Below are 10,321 nucleotides of genomic sequence, written 5' to 3'. Positions count from 1 at the left end.
GAACATCAGTATATAAATGTCTTTTTATGTCACTGCTTTCAAATCTTCTGGGTATATACTGAGAAGTGGAATTGCTGGATTGTAGGGTAATTCAATATCTGGTTTTCTGAAAAAAAACACCAATCTGCCTTCCAGAGTGGCTATAATATTATACAGTCCCACCAGCAATTAATAAGAGTTCCAATTTCTCCACAGCCTCTCTAGCATTTATTGTTTTCTGCTTGTTTATTGGCAGCCATTCTTATTGGTGTGAGATATATCTTATTGTAGTATTGATTTGCATTTCCCTAATAGCTAGTGAAGATGAACATTTTTTCATGTGTTTTTTAGCCATTTGAACTTCCTCTTTGGAAAAATACCTTTCCATATATTTTGCCCATTTTATAATTGACTGTTTGAGCTATTGTTGAATTGTTGGATTTTTTTATATAGGCAGGATATCAGTCTCAAATATATGGATTCCAAATATATTCTTCCATTGAATTGGCTGCCTCTTCACCTTTTTGACAAAGTTTTTTGAGGCTCAGAAGCTTCTGATTTTAAGGAGTCCTCATGTATCTGTTTTTCTTTTGTTGCTTTTGCTTTGGGTGTAAGGTCCAAGAAGCTACCTCTTATTGCAAGGTCCTGAAGAGGTTTCCCTATATTATCTTATAAGAGTTTTATTGGGCTCTCTCTTATATTAAGGTCTCTGATCTATTTTAAATTAATTTTTTTGTAGGGTGTGAAGTAGAGGCACTCTTTCATTCTTTTGATTATGGCTATCCAGTTCTCCCAACCCCATTTGTTGAAAAGACTGTTCTGCCCCAGTTCTGTATATTTGGAGGCCTTATCAAAAATCAGCCAACCATATATCTGGGGGTCTATTTCTGAACTCTCAATTTGATTCCATTAATCAATATGACTATCTTTATGACAATACCATATTGTTTTGACCACTGTAGCCTTATACTAGCCTTCAGAGTCTGGAAGTGTAAGTTCTCCCACTTTGTTCTTCTTTTTTAGGATGTTTTTGGCAATTTGAGGCCCTTTTCCCTTCCAAGTAAATTTGGTAACTAACTTTTCCAAGTCTGCAAAGTAAGTTGTTGGAGTTTTGATTGGAATTGCATTGAATCTGTAGATCAGTTTGAGTAGAATTGACATCTTTACAATATTTATTCTTCCTGTCCATGAGCACAGAATATTTTTCCACCTATTTAGGTCCTTTTTAATTTCTTTAAGTAAAATTTTGTCATTTTCTGTGAAGAGGTCTTTTATGTCCTTGGTTAGTTTTATTCCTAGGTACTTGATTTTTTTAGTTGCTACTGTGAATGAAATTTTTTTTTGATTGCCTCTTCAGTTAGGTCATTACTAGTATATAGAAACATTGCTGACTTATGTGCATTAATCTTATATCCTGCCACATTGCTGAATTTTTTTATTTTCTCAAGTAGCTTTTTCATTGAATTCTCAGGATTTTCCAAATACAAGATCATATCATCTGCAAATAATGACAGTTTTACTTCTTCCTTTCCTATTTGGATACATTTTATATCTTTGCCTTGGCAAACTGCTCTGACTAGAACTTCTAGCACAATGTTCAATAATAGAGGTGACAGTGGGCATCCTTGTCTTGTTCCCGATCCTAGGGGGAAGGCTTTCAGCCTCTCACCATTGAGTACCATGCTGGCTGTGGGTTTTTCATGTATGCCTTTTATTATATTGTGAAGGATTCCCTAAATTCCTACTTTTTGAAATGTTCTTATCAAAAAATGTTGTTGAATTTTGTCATATGTTTTTTCTGCATCTATCGAGATGATCATTTGATTTTTCCCTTTTGATTTGTTAACGTGTTTCATTACATTGATTGATTTTCTTATGTTGAACCACCCTTGCAAAGCCAGGAATGAACCCCACTTGGTCATGGGGTATAATTCTTTTAATGTGCCTTTGGATTTGATTTACAAATATTTTGTTTAGGATTTTTGCATCTGTATTCCTTAGGGAGATTGGCCTATAGTTTTCCTTTTTTGTAGTGTCTTTATCTGGTTTTGGTATCAGAGGGATATTAGCTTCATAAAATGAGTTAGGTGGTGTTCCTTTCTCTTCAGTTTTTGAGCAGGATTGGTATCTTTTTTGGTAAGTTTGGTAAAATTCCCCTGTGAAGCCATCTGGCCCTGGGCTTTTATTTCTAGGTGGATTTTTCATGACTGATTGGATCTCTTTGCTTGTGATTTATTTCTTGAGGTCTTCTAATTTTTCTTGGGTCAGTCTAGGTAGTTCATGTGTTTCCAGGAAATTGTCCATTTCCTCTAAATTGTCTAGCTTGTTTGCATAAAGTTGTTCATAGTATCCTTTTATGATTTTTTAACATTTTTTTCAGGATCCGTAGTAATTATCCCCTTCTCATTTATGACTCTGTTTATTTGGTTCTTCTCTTTTTGACTTTGTGAGTCTAGCTAAGGGTCCATCAACCATGTTGATCTTCTTAAAGGACCAACTTTTGATTTTGTTTATTCTCTACAGTTGTTTATTTTTCCTCCAGCTCATTTATTTTTTTCTTTAATCTTTGTTATTTCTTTTCTTCCACTTACTTTAGGGTTAGTTTGATTATCATTCTCTAGCCTCTCTATTTGTTCAGTTAGGTCTTTGGTTTTAGATCTTTCTTGCTTTTTGGTGTATGCATTTAGAGCTATAAATTTCCCTCTCAGCACCACCTTCACTGCATCCTACAGGTTTGACATGTTGCATTCTTGTTTTCATTTGTCTCTAGATATTAAGTAATTTATCTTGCAATTTCTTCTTTTATCCACTGGTTCTTTAGAATTATATTGTTTAACCTCCATATATTTGTGAAAGATGTGGTTCTTTGGTGGTTGTTGATTTCTAGTTGCATTCCATTATGGTCAGAGAATGTGCTTTGAATAATTCCAATCTTTTAAAATTCATTAAGACTTGTTTTGGGCCCCAGAATATGATCTATCCTGGAGAACATTCCATGGGCACTAGAGAAGAATGCATACCCTGGTACTTTGGGATGTAATGATCTATATATGTCTGTTAAGTCTAATTCATTTATCATATTGTTTAGATTCTCAATTTTCTTTTTGGTCCTTTGTCTAGTTGTTCTATCTATAGAAGAGAGTGGTGTATTGAAGTCTCCCACTATTGTTGTAAATGTATCTATTGCTCCCTTCAGTTTGGTCAATGTTTGGCACATGTATTTTGGAGCTCCTTCATTGGGTGCATAAACATTTGTAATTGTTATTTCTTCTTGATGAATTGTCCCTTTTATTAATATATAGTGTCCTTCTTTTCTCTTATGACATCTTTGTATTTAAAGTCTATTTTGTCAGATATTAGTACAGCTACCCCAGCTTTCTTTTGGTTGAAGTTTGCATAGAATATTTTTTACCGTCCTTTCACTTTCAATCTCTTTGTGTTGCAGAGTCTAAGATGAGTCTCTTGTAAACAGCATATCAATGGGTCATACCTTTTAATCCATTTTACCAGTCTGTATCTATTACTTGGAGAGTTTAATCCATTCACATTCAAAGTTATTACTGTGATCAGTCTGTATCTTTTAACTGAAGAGTTTAATCCTTTCACACTCAAAGTGTTACTCTGAAGGGAGTTCTTGAATCAGCCATCTTATCCTTTGGTTTTTAGCTGTGATATCTCTATCTCTATCTCTGTCTCTATCTCTATCTTTATCTCTCTCTCTATATATATATATTTTTTTTTTCCACTCTCTTTTTTTTCCCCCTTTATTACCCTTACTAATAACTCTTCAATTCTGTGCTCTTCTGCAGACCTCTCTCTCCTTTCTTTTTTTTTCAGATTATAGAAGTCCCTTTATTATTTCTTGCAGGGCAGGTCTCTTGTTAGCACATTCTCTCAGCATTCGTTTGTCTTTGAAAATTTTAAACTCTCCCTCAATTTTGAAGGGAATTTTGCTGGATAAAAAATTATTTACTGGCAGTTTTTCTCTTTCAGTATCTTATATATGTCATACCTCTCTCTTCTTGCCTCCATGGTGCCCACTGAGTAGTCAGTACTTAGTCTTATGTTGTTTCCCTTGTATGTTGTGAATTGCTCCTCTCTTGCTGCTTTCAGAAGTTTCTCCTCTTCAGCACTGGGCACTCTAATCAGTATATTTCTCAGAGTAGATTTATTTGGATTTATTCTATTTGGGGTTCATTGGGCATCTTTTTTTTGTCATTTAGAAAGGTTGGGAAGTTTTCCCTAACTTTGTCTTGAAACACTCTTCCTAGCCCTTTACCCTTCTCTTCTTCTTTTGGGACACCAATGATTCTTATATTTGTTTGCTCCATGTTTTCCATCATTTCCCTGAGTTCCATTCCAATTTTTTCATTTTTTCCCCATTTGTTCTTTTATGTGCTTGCTTTCAATTACTCTGCCTCACATTCACTTCTCCTTTCTTCTACCTCTTCAAATATGCTTTTGTGTGTCTCTAGAATATTTTTAATTTGATCCACAGTGTCTTTTACTTCCATAATATCTGTTATTTTTTATTTACTCTTTCAAATTCTTCTTTATGTTCTTGTAGAGTCTTCTTGATTTCCTTTATGTATTTAGCCATCTTGTTGATGTTGTTTTGGAGATTTGTTCGTACTTCTTTAATTAATTGCTCCAAGTTTTGTGTCTCTTCTGGGTTTTTAATTTGTTCATTTGGCTTGTCCATATCTTCACAATTCTTAAGTGCTTTGTAAATTTCTGTTGGCTTCAGAGCATTTGCTTGTCTTGATATGGTTATTTTGGGAAACGCAGGGTTATTTTAGCATTTATATATAATTTGGTAAACTGCTGCTTGCTGGAGTACAGTTTCCTGATCCTACCAGCAGGTGGTGCTTTTGAGGTACAGCTTGCTGGAGTACAATTTCCCTAACCTACTAGCATGTGGTGCTGTCAAGCTGTACTTTTCTGGTGCTTTGGGTGGAGTCCAAACTAGATGGGGAACCAATCAGTGCACTGGTTCTACTTATTCACTGCAAATTGCCTGTCCTGGGGTTGTGATGTGGGTCCTGAGCAGATAGGCAGGAAGTCCACTCAAGGGCACCTGCTTGCCTGCTCCCTACCTGCCTTGCATCAGCGATTCTCTGGGGTGTGGGAGAGGCTCCTGATCATCGGTATGGTGCCTCTCTGTTCCCTGCTTCTCACTGGTGCACACCTCCCCACTTCCATGGGGGAAAGTAAATGCTGGCTGCCGGGTTCTCTGACAGGAGCGCCCCACCATCTGACTGTGGAGGATCACCTCCTCAGTCAACTGTCAATATAGGCGTATGGGAGTGCAGAGCTCCACTCACTCCCTTGCCTGAAGGTTGTGTGGCTAGTGCTGGCTGGGATTCAGGCCAATGGGAACACACTCACCAAGTCCCTGGAACATCTGTCTCACTGTGCTTTTGTCAGTGTCCTCTCCAAGTACTGTGGGGGAACCTCTCTGGCTGGTCAGACCCTGAAACCGTGGTCCTAGGCATCCGCCAGTTCCTCTCTCTAGCTTCTTTAATGGAGGAGAAGCCTATTTGGCCTCACCTACTCTGCCACCTTCCTGGAAGTCGTATGTTGAACATCTTTTCAGGAGATTTTATTTTTTTGAAATCTCTATATCTTTGGTTAAATGTCTCTTGAAATATTTTGTTCATTTCTTTTATTGGGTTGATTGCTTTCTTATTGTTGAGTTTTGAAAATTCTTTACATATTCTGGATACAAGTCCTTCCTCATATACGCTTTGTAAAGATTTCCTCCCTATTTGTGTCTTGTTATTTAGCAGAGGAGTCTTGTGATCAAATTATACTGAGCACTTATCATTATACAAAAATGCCTCACATATGATAGTTCATATAATACAAAACTTTACATACCTAAGTATCTACTAATCTGTCTATCTATATGAGGGCCAAATATCATAACTCTTATACTGACCAAAATTTTAGTGAAAATTCACCCTAAGATCAATACACCAATTTAATAATTACTAATTTTAAAGAAAGAATCACACTGTGATTAAACCACATTTGAAATTCTCAGGATTCACAAAAATTGTGAGCAGAGTAATTGCCTCAGTGAAAAAAAGTACATATGAGCTTGAATTAATATGAGATCCAATGCAATTTTTCTGTTAAAAATCATTTTTAATTTTCTAAATTTATCATAATACATGTTAACTTTATGCACTCATATATAAATACAAATATTTAAAATTTATAAAATTAGTATTTACCTTTCAAATTAAACAAGCTAATTATTAGCTCCAGAGAAGTACCAAGTCCTTTAAATAAAGGTATCCAGAGTTGATCATCTAGAATGACGTTATATTGATTAGTCTTTATTAAACACTTGCTATATGCTTTGTAAGAATTACTTCCTTTATACCTCAAACAACCCTATGGTGTAGGTACATTTACTGTGTCCTTTTACAGATGTAGAAACTGAGGCTAAGAAATGTTAAGTATATTGCCCAAGTTTATACCACTAGTAAACTGTAATTAATTAATAGGGTCCATGACCTTTACCCCTACAGTAAAGGGTTTATCTGGGTTCTGTGAGACCTAAAACTTATGCAACCTGAAAGGACCTTCTTAAGAAAATGAAATAAGAATTAAGACTAAAATAATAATATGACCCATTCCAGGGCATTGGAGGACACCTGTGTAAAGGAAGGGTTCTGAAACTTAACCTTCGCTAGCTTCACAGTAAACTCACCATCATTATACTATAAAATATTCTTAAATTTTCCTTGAACATTTTTGGAAACATGCATCATTTAAAATTTAAATTGCTATCCTATATAGACAATTCCTTCACAAAACACATTTTTCATTTTATCTGTTTTCATCTAGATGTGATTTTAATAGTTTTTTTTTTTTTTTTTTTACCTGCATTCAATGATTTTGCTTAATTTTTCAAGACAATTCAGTTTCCATGCTTCTTACAATTTTAAGTTTGGTACGGCCCAGCTCCATTACCCTCCAAGTACTAACAGGGAGATGAAGGTACTTGCCATCCTAGTCTTCTTGCAAATCCTTCATATCTCAAAACACCCTCACTTTTGTTATTGGAAATGGTACAGACTATTTAAAGCTATCCTCGATCTGGGTATATTTATCCATATTAACTGGTTTCTATTCATCCACCAACAGGGATGGATCATTGAAAAACATCATTTTTGCCTTTGGATGCTGTAATGGCAAGTGGCTCCATCTTTACCATGACATAAGGAGCCAGTGACTCTCCCACTGCACTTGACCTTGGTCTAAGGGCATCAGAAGCTTGTTGAAGGGACATGGAGATAACAACATCCACTGATAGCTCCCAATTAAGATTTAAATGTTCATATAATATGTAGAGATATCTTGGATGATGACTCCTCACATTGAGTCACCAGAGAAGGTGATAGGTAGTTCCGTTTATATATGGAAGTCACCCAGGTGCTGTCCAAAATCCTTTTCATTCTCAGATGCAGAGGCTTGCTATCAATCCAACTACTTGATCACATTAGTGCCTTGCCTATCAAAGCCTTCATGATCAGTTACACATTTCAGTTTTTTTTTTTAATTAACTTGAGTTTTAGAATTCTCCACAAAATCCCTGATATTCCTTTAAGAAGACACTACATTTTTATACAGAGAAAAGTTGATTTTTGAAATTATTTTCTTGCCAAGTAAATAAGTTATTTGCAAGAATTATTATGGATATTTCTAAAACCAGTTAAAATATTTCTGACATAAATGACGTCCTGGATCCTGCATATATTTGCACAGTTACTTGCAACAGGGAGAAAGAGAGTTCACATGCACAGCCTAAATTGGTTCATTTTTATCCCTATTTCAGGTTAAATTGGACTATTGTTTCGCTGATATAAACACATTTCATTCTCGTGTTAATACTGGAAACATTTTTATACAATTTCAAACCTACCTAGGTTTCAAACACAATACTCCACACTTCTAAACTGTAAAGTTGTCCACTTATTTATTGAATATATTAATGAAGAAGAAAAAAAAAAAGGACACACTCCTTTTCTCATTTGGCTTAAAATAAATGTTAGTTATTTCCTTTCCTTAACTTGTTTCCTGTTAACGATACTTACTGCATATCTATTCTTGGTTTTCTCCATTTACTCAATAATGCCAGAAAAGAATACATCTTGATATTTGTCAAATACTGTGGTTGCAACAGATTCTTCCTCTTGTGATAACAAGCTGATCATATACCAGACACCATATTTCATACACATCATTTAGTAAATTTCAATAATAGTTAATTCTTTCATGTTTTCCATCATTTAAGGGAGATGATTTGCAAAGCATGGCTCCCTAGAGAATTATTTATCATGACCTGAAATGCTGTAATTCCAGTATCTAGGTAGTGAGAACTGTGTACGTTAAAGCTAAAATTGAACCGAACATTCTTGTTTGAAACAGTAACAAAACCTATTTCTATATATAAACGTGCTTAATACATTGACATTGTTTTAATAAGCACACATTTCTTATTTTTTCATCCATATATTACAGGGAAAATTAATTTCACCAACATCTACAGCAATATAACCCTTTAGAAAGAAAGCATAGGCTCTCCACAAGATAACTTATTATTGTAAACTATATATTTTAATATAATTCTATTTTAATTTCCCAGGCAGTAAGCTGCCTTAGTGTACATTCAAAACAAAGTGTATTGATTTGCACCTCATTTCATAATGTATCCTGATTTGTGGGATTCTCTAGCCTCTCTACTCATTCTGCATCATCAGCAGTTAACATGGCTGAATTGCTCTGCTATTAGCTAACAGTTGGTGGCAAAGTCTCCTCCACTTACAGTATTTTCTTTGGATCCCATAAATATTTGTAATGAAACATAATCCAGGGCTTTCTTTAATAGAAAAGATCCCAAATAGGTTTAAAGGTTAAGTAGGAGAAGCTGAAGACATATGTAGAAAATCATTGCCTATCAGAGACTGGCCTCCTATGTGAGTGTGGAGACTCTAAGGCTTATAGCAATGTTGCTTATTTGTCATAATTTAGGGGCAACCCTCTGAGTAACTCAGTTACTAGCTGTATATAAATGTAATTGTCTCCTAGTTCTCCTAATATTTATTCTTTTGTTCTAATTCATTTTTCCTCCTTTCCAATTAAGAGGGTATTAATGTTGAATCTCCTAACTGGACCAATCACTTCTGGCATTTTTATGGATAGTCTTTGCTACTGGAAGAAATTGTTTCTGTTAACTTGAAATGAAATTTAAAATGTGTTTTGAACATACCGATGAGAATTATTCCAAATGCTCTTACCTTTTGCCATCACAAATTCTTAGCAATTATGATTTGAAGATAACTTCAAAAATAAGAGCCTAGAACAGCACTGTGACCATTCATCTGTAAAGAAACCTGTGGCACTTAATGCCTTGGAAGTTAAAACTAGAAATAATGAGAAGGGATTGTCTTGATGGAATTCAGAAACCTATTCTTCAACTCCCTCATAGCTGTCTTTACTTTTTGATACCTCAAGGTACAGGTTATTGGGTTCAGAATGAGAGTGAAGATCATATAAACAGACAGGATCTTGTCTGCCAGAAAACTGCTTAGTGGGCACATGTAGATGAAAATGCATGACCCTAAGAATGTGAAGACAACAATGAAATGAGCAGTGCAGTGGAAAGTTCCTTAGACAATGCCTTTGAAGAATGACGCTTGGTAGTAACCAAGACAGTGACATAAGAATTGAATGAAGGAACAAAGCTGGACAAGACAGTTATGCTGTTTGTCAAGAACATAAAGAGGCCCAGAACAGAAGTATACACACAAGCTGGCTAGAACACTACAGAAAGGTCATAGGAAAAAAAAAAAAAAAAAACTGTCTACTTTATTGGGACCACAGAATGGTAACACGAGGGCAAATATGACCTGGCTCATTGAATTCATGGCTCTGACAACCCAGGCAGCTACCACAAGAGCAAAACACACGCGGGGACTTATGACTGAAGCATAGTGGAGGGGCTTGCATATAGTAATATACCTAGCAAACGACATAGCCATGAGTAAAATAATCTCAGTACCAGTGAAAAGGTGTAGAAAAAATATCTGGATTATGCAACCATCAAAAGAGATGATTTTGTGTCCAGTGATGTAGTCTGTAATCATCTTGTGAGTGGCAAAGGAAGGAAGAGACATATCAATGATGGAAAGGTTGGTGAGTAGAAAATACATAGGGGAGCGTAGGTGAGAGTCAACTATAACTGTGATGACCGTGACACTATTACCCACCATGGTTGCCGCATAAAACAATGAAAAGATTATGAAGAAGAATATCTGCAGCTCCCAGG

Source organism: Choloepus didactylus, chromosome 4 (assembly GCF_015220235.1).
Source record: "Choloepus didactylus isolate mChoDid1 chromosome 4, mChoDid1.pri, whole genome shotgun sequence".
In the NCBI taxonomy this organism is placed as follows: Eukaryota; Metazoa; Chordata; class Mammalia; order Pilosa; family Megalonychidae; genus Choloepus; species Choloepus didactylus.
The sequence above is the reverse complement of the archived record's forward strand: the minus strand, read 5'-3'. Positions refer to the sequence as shown.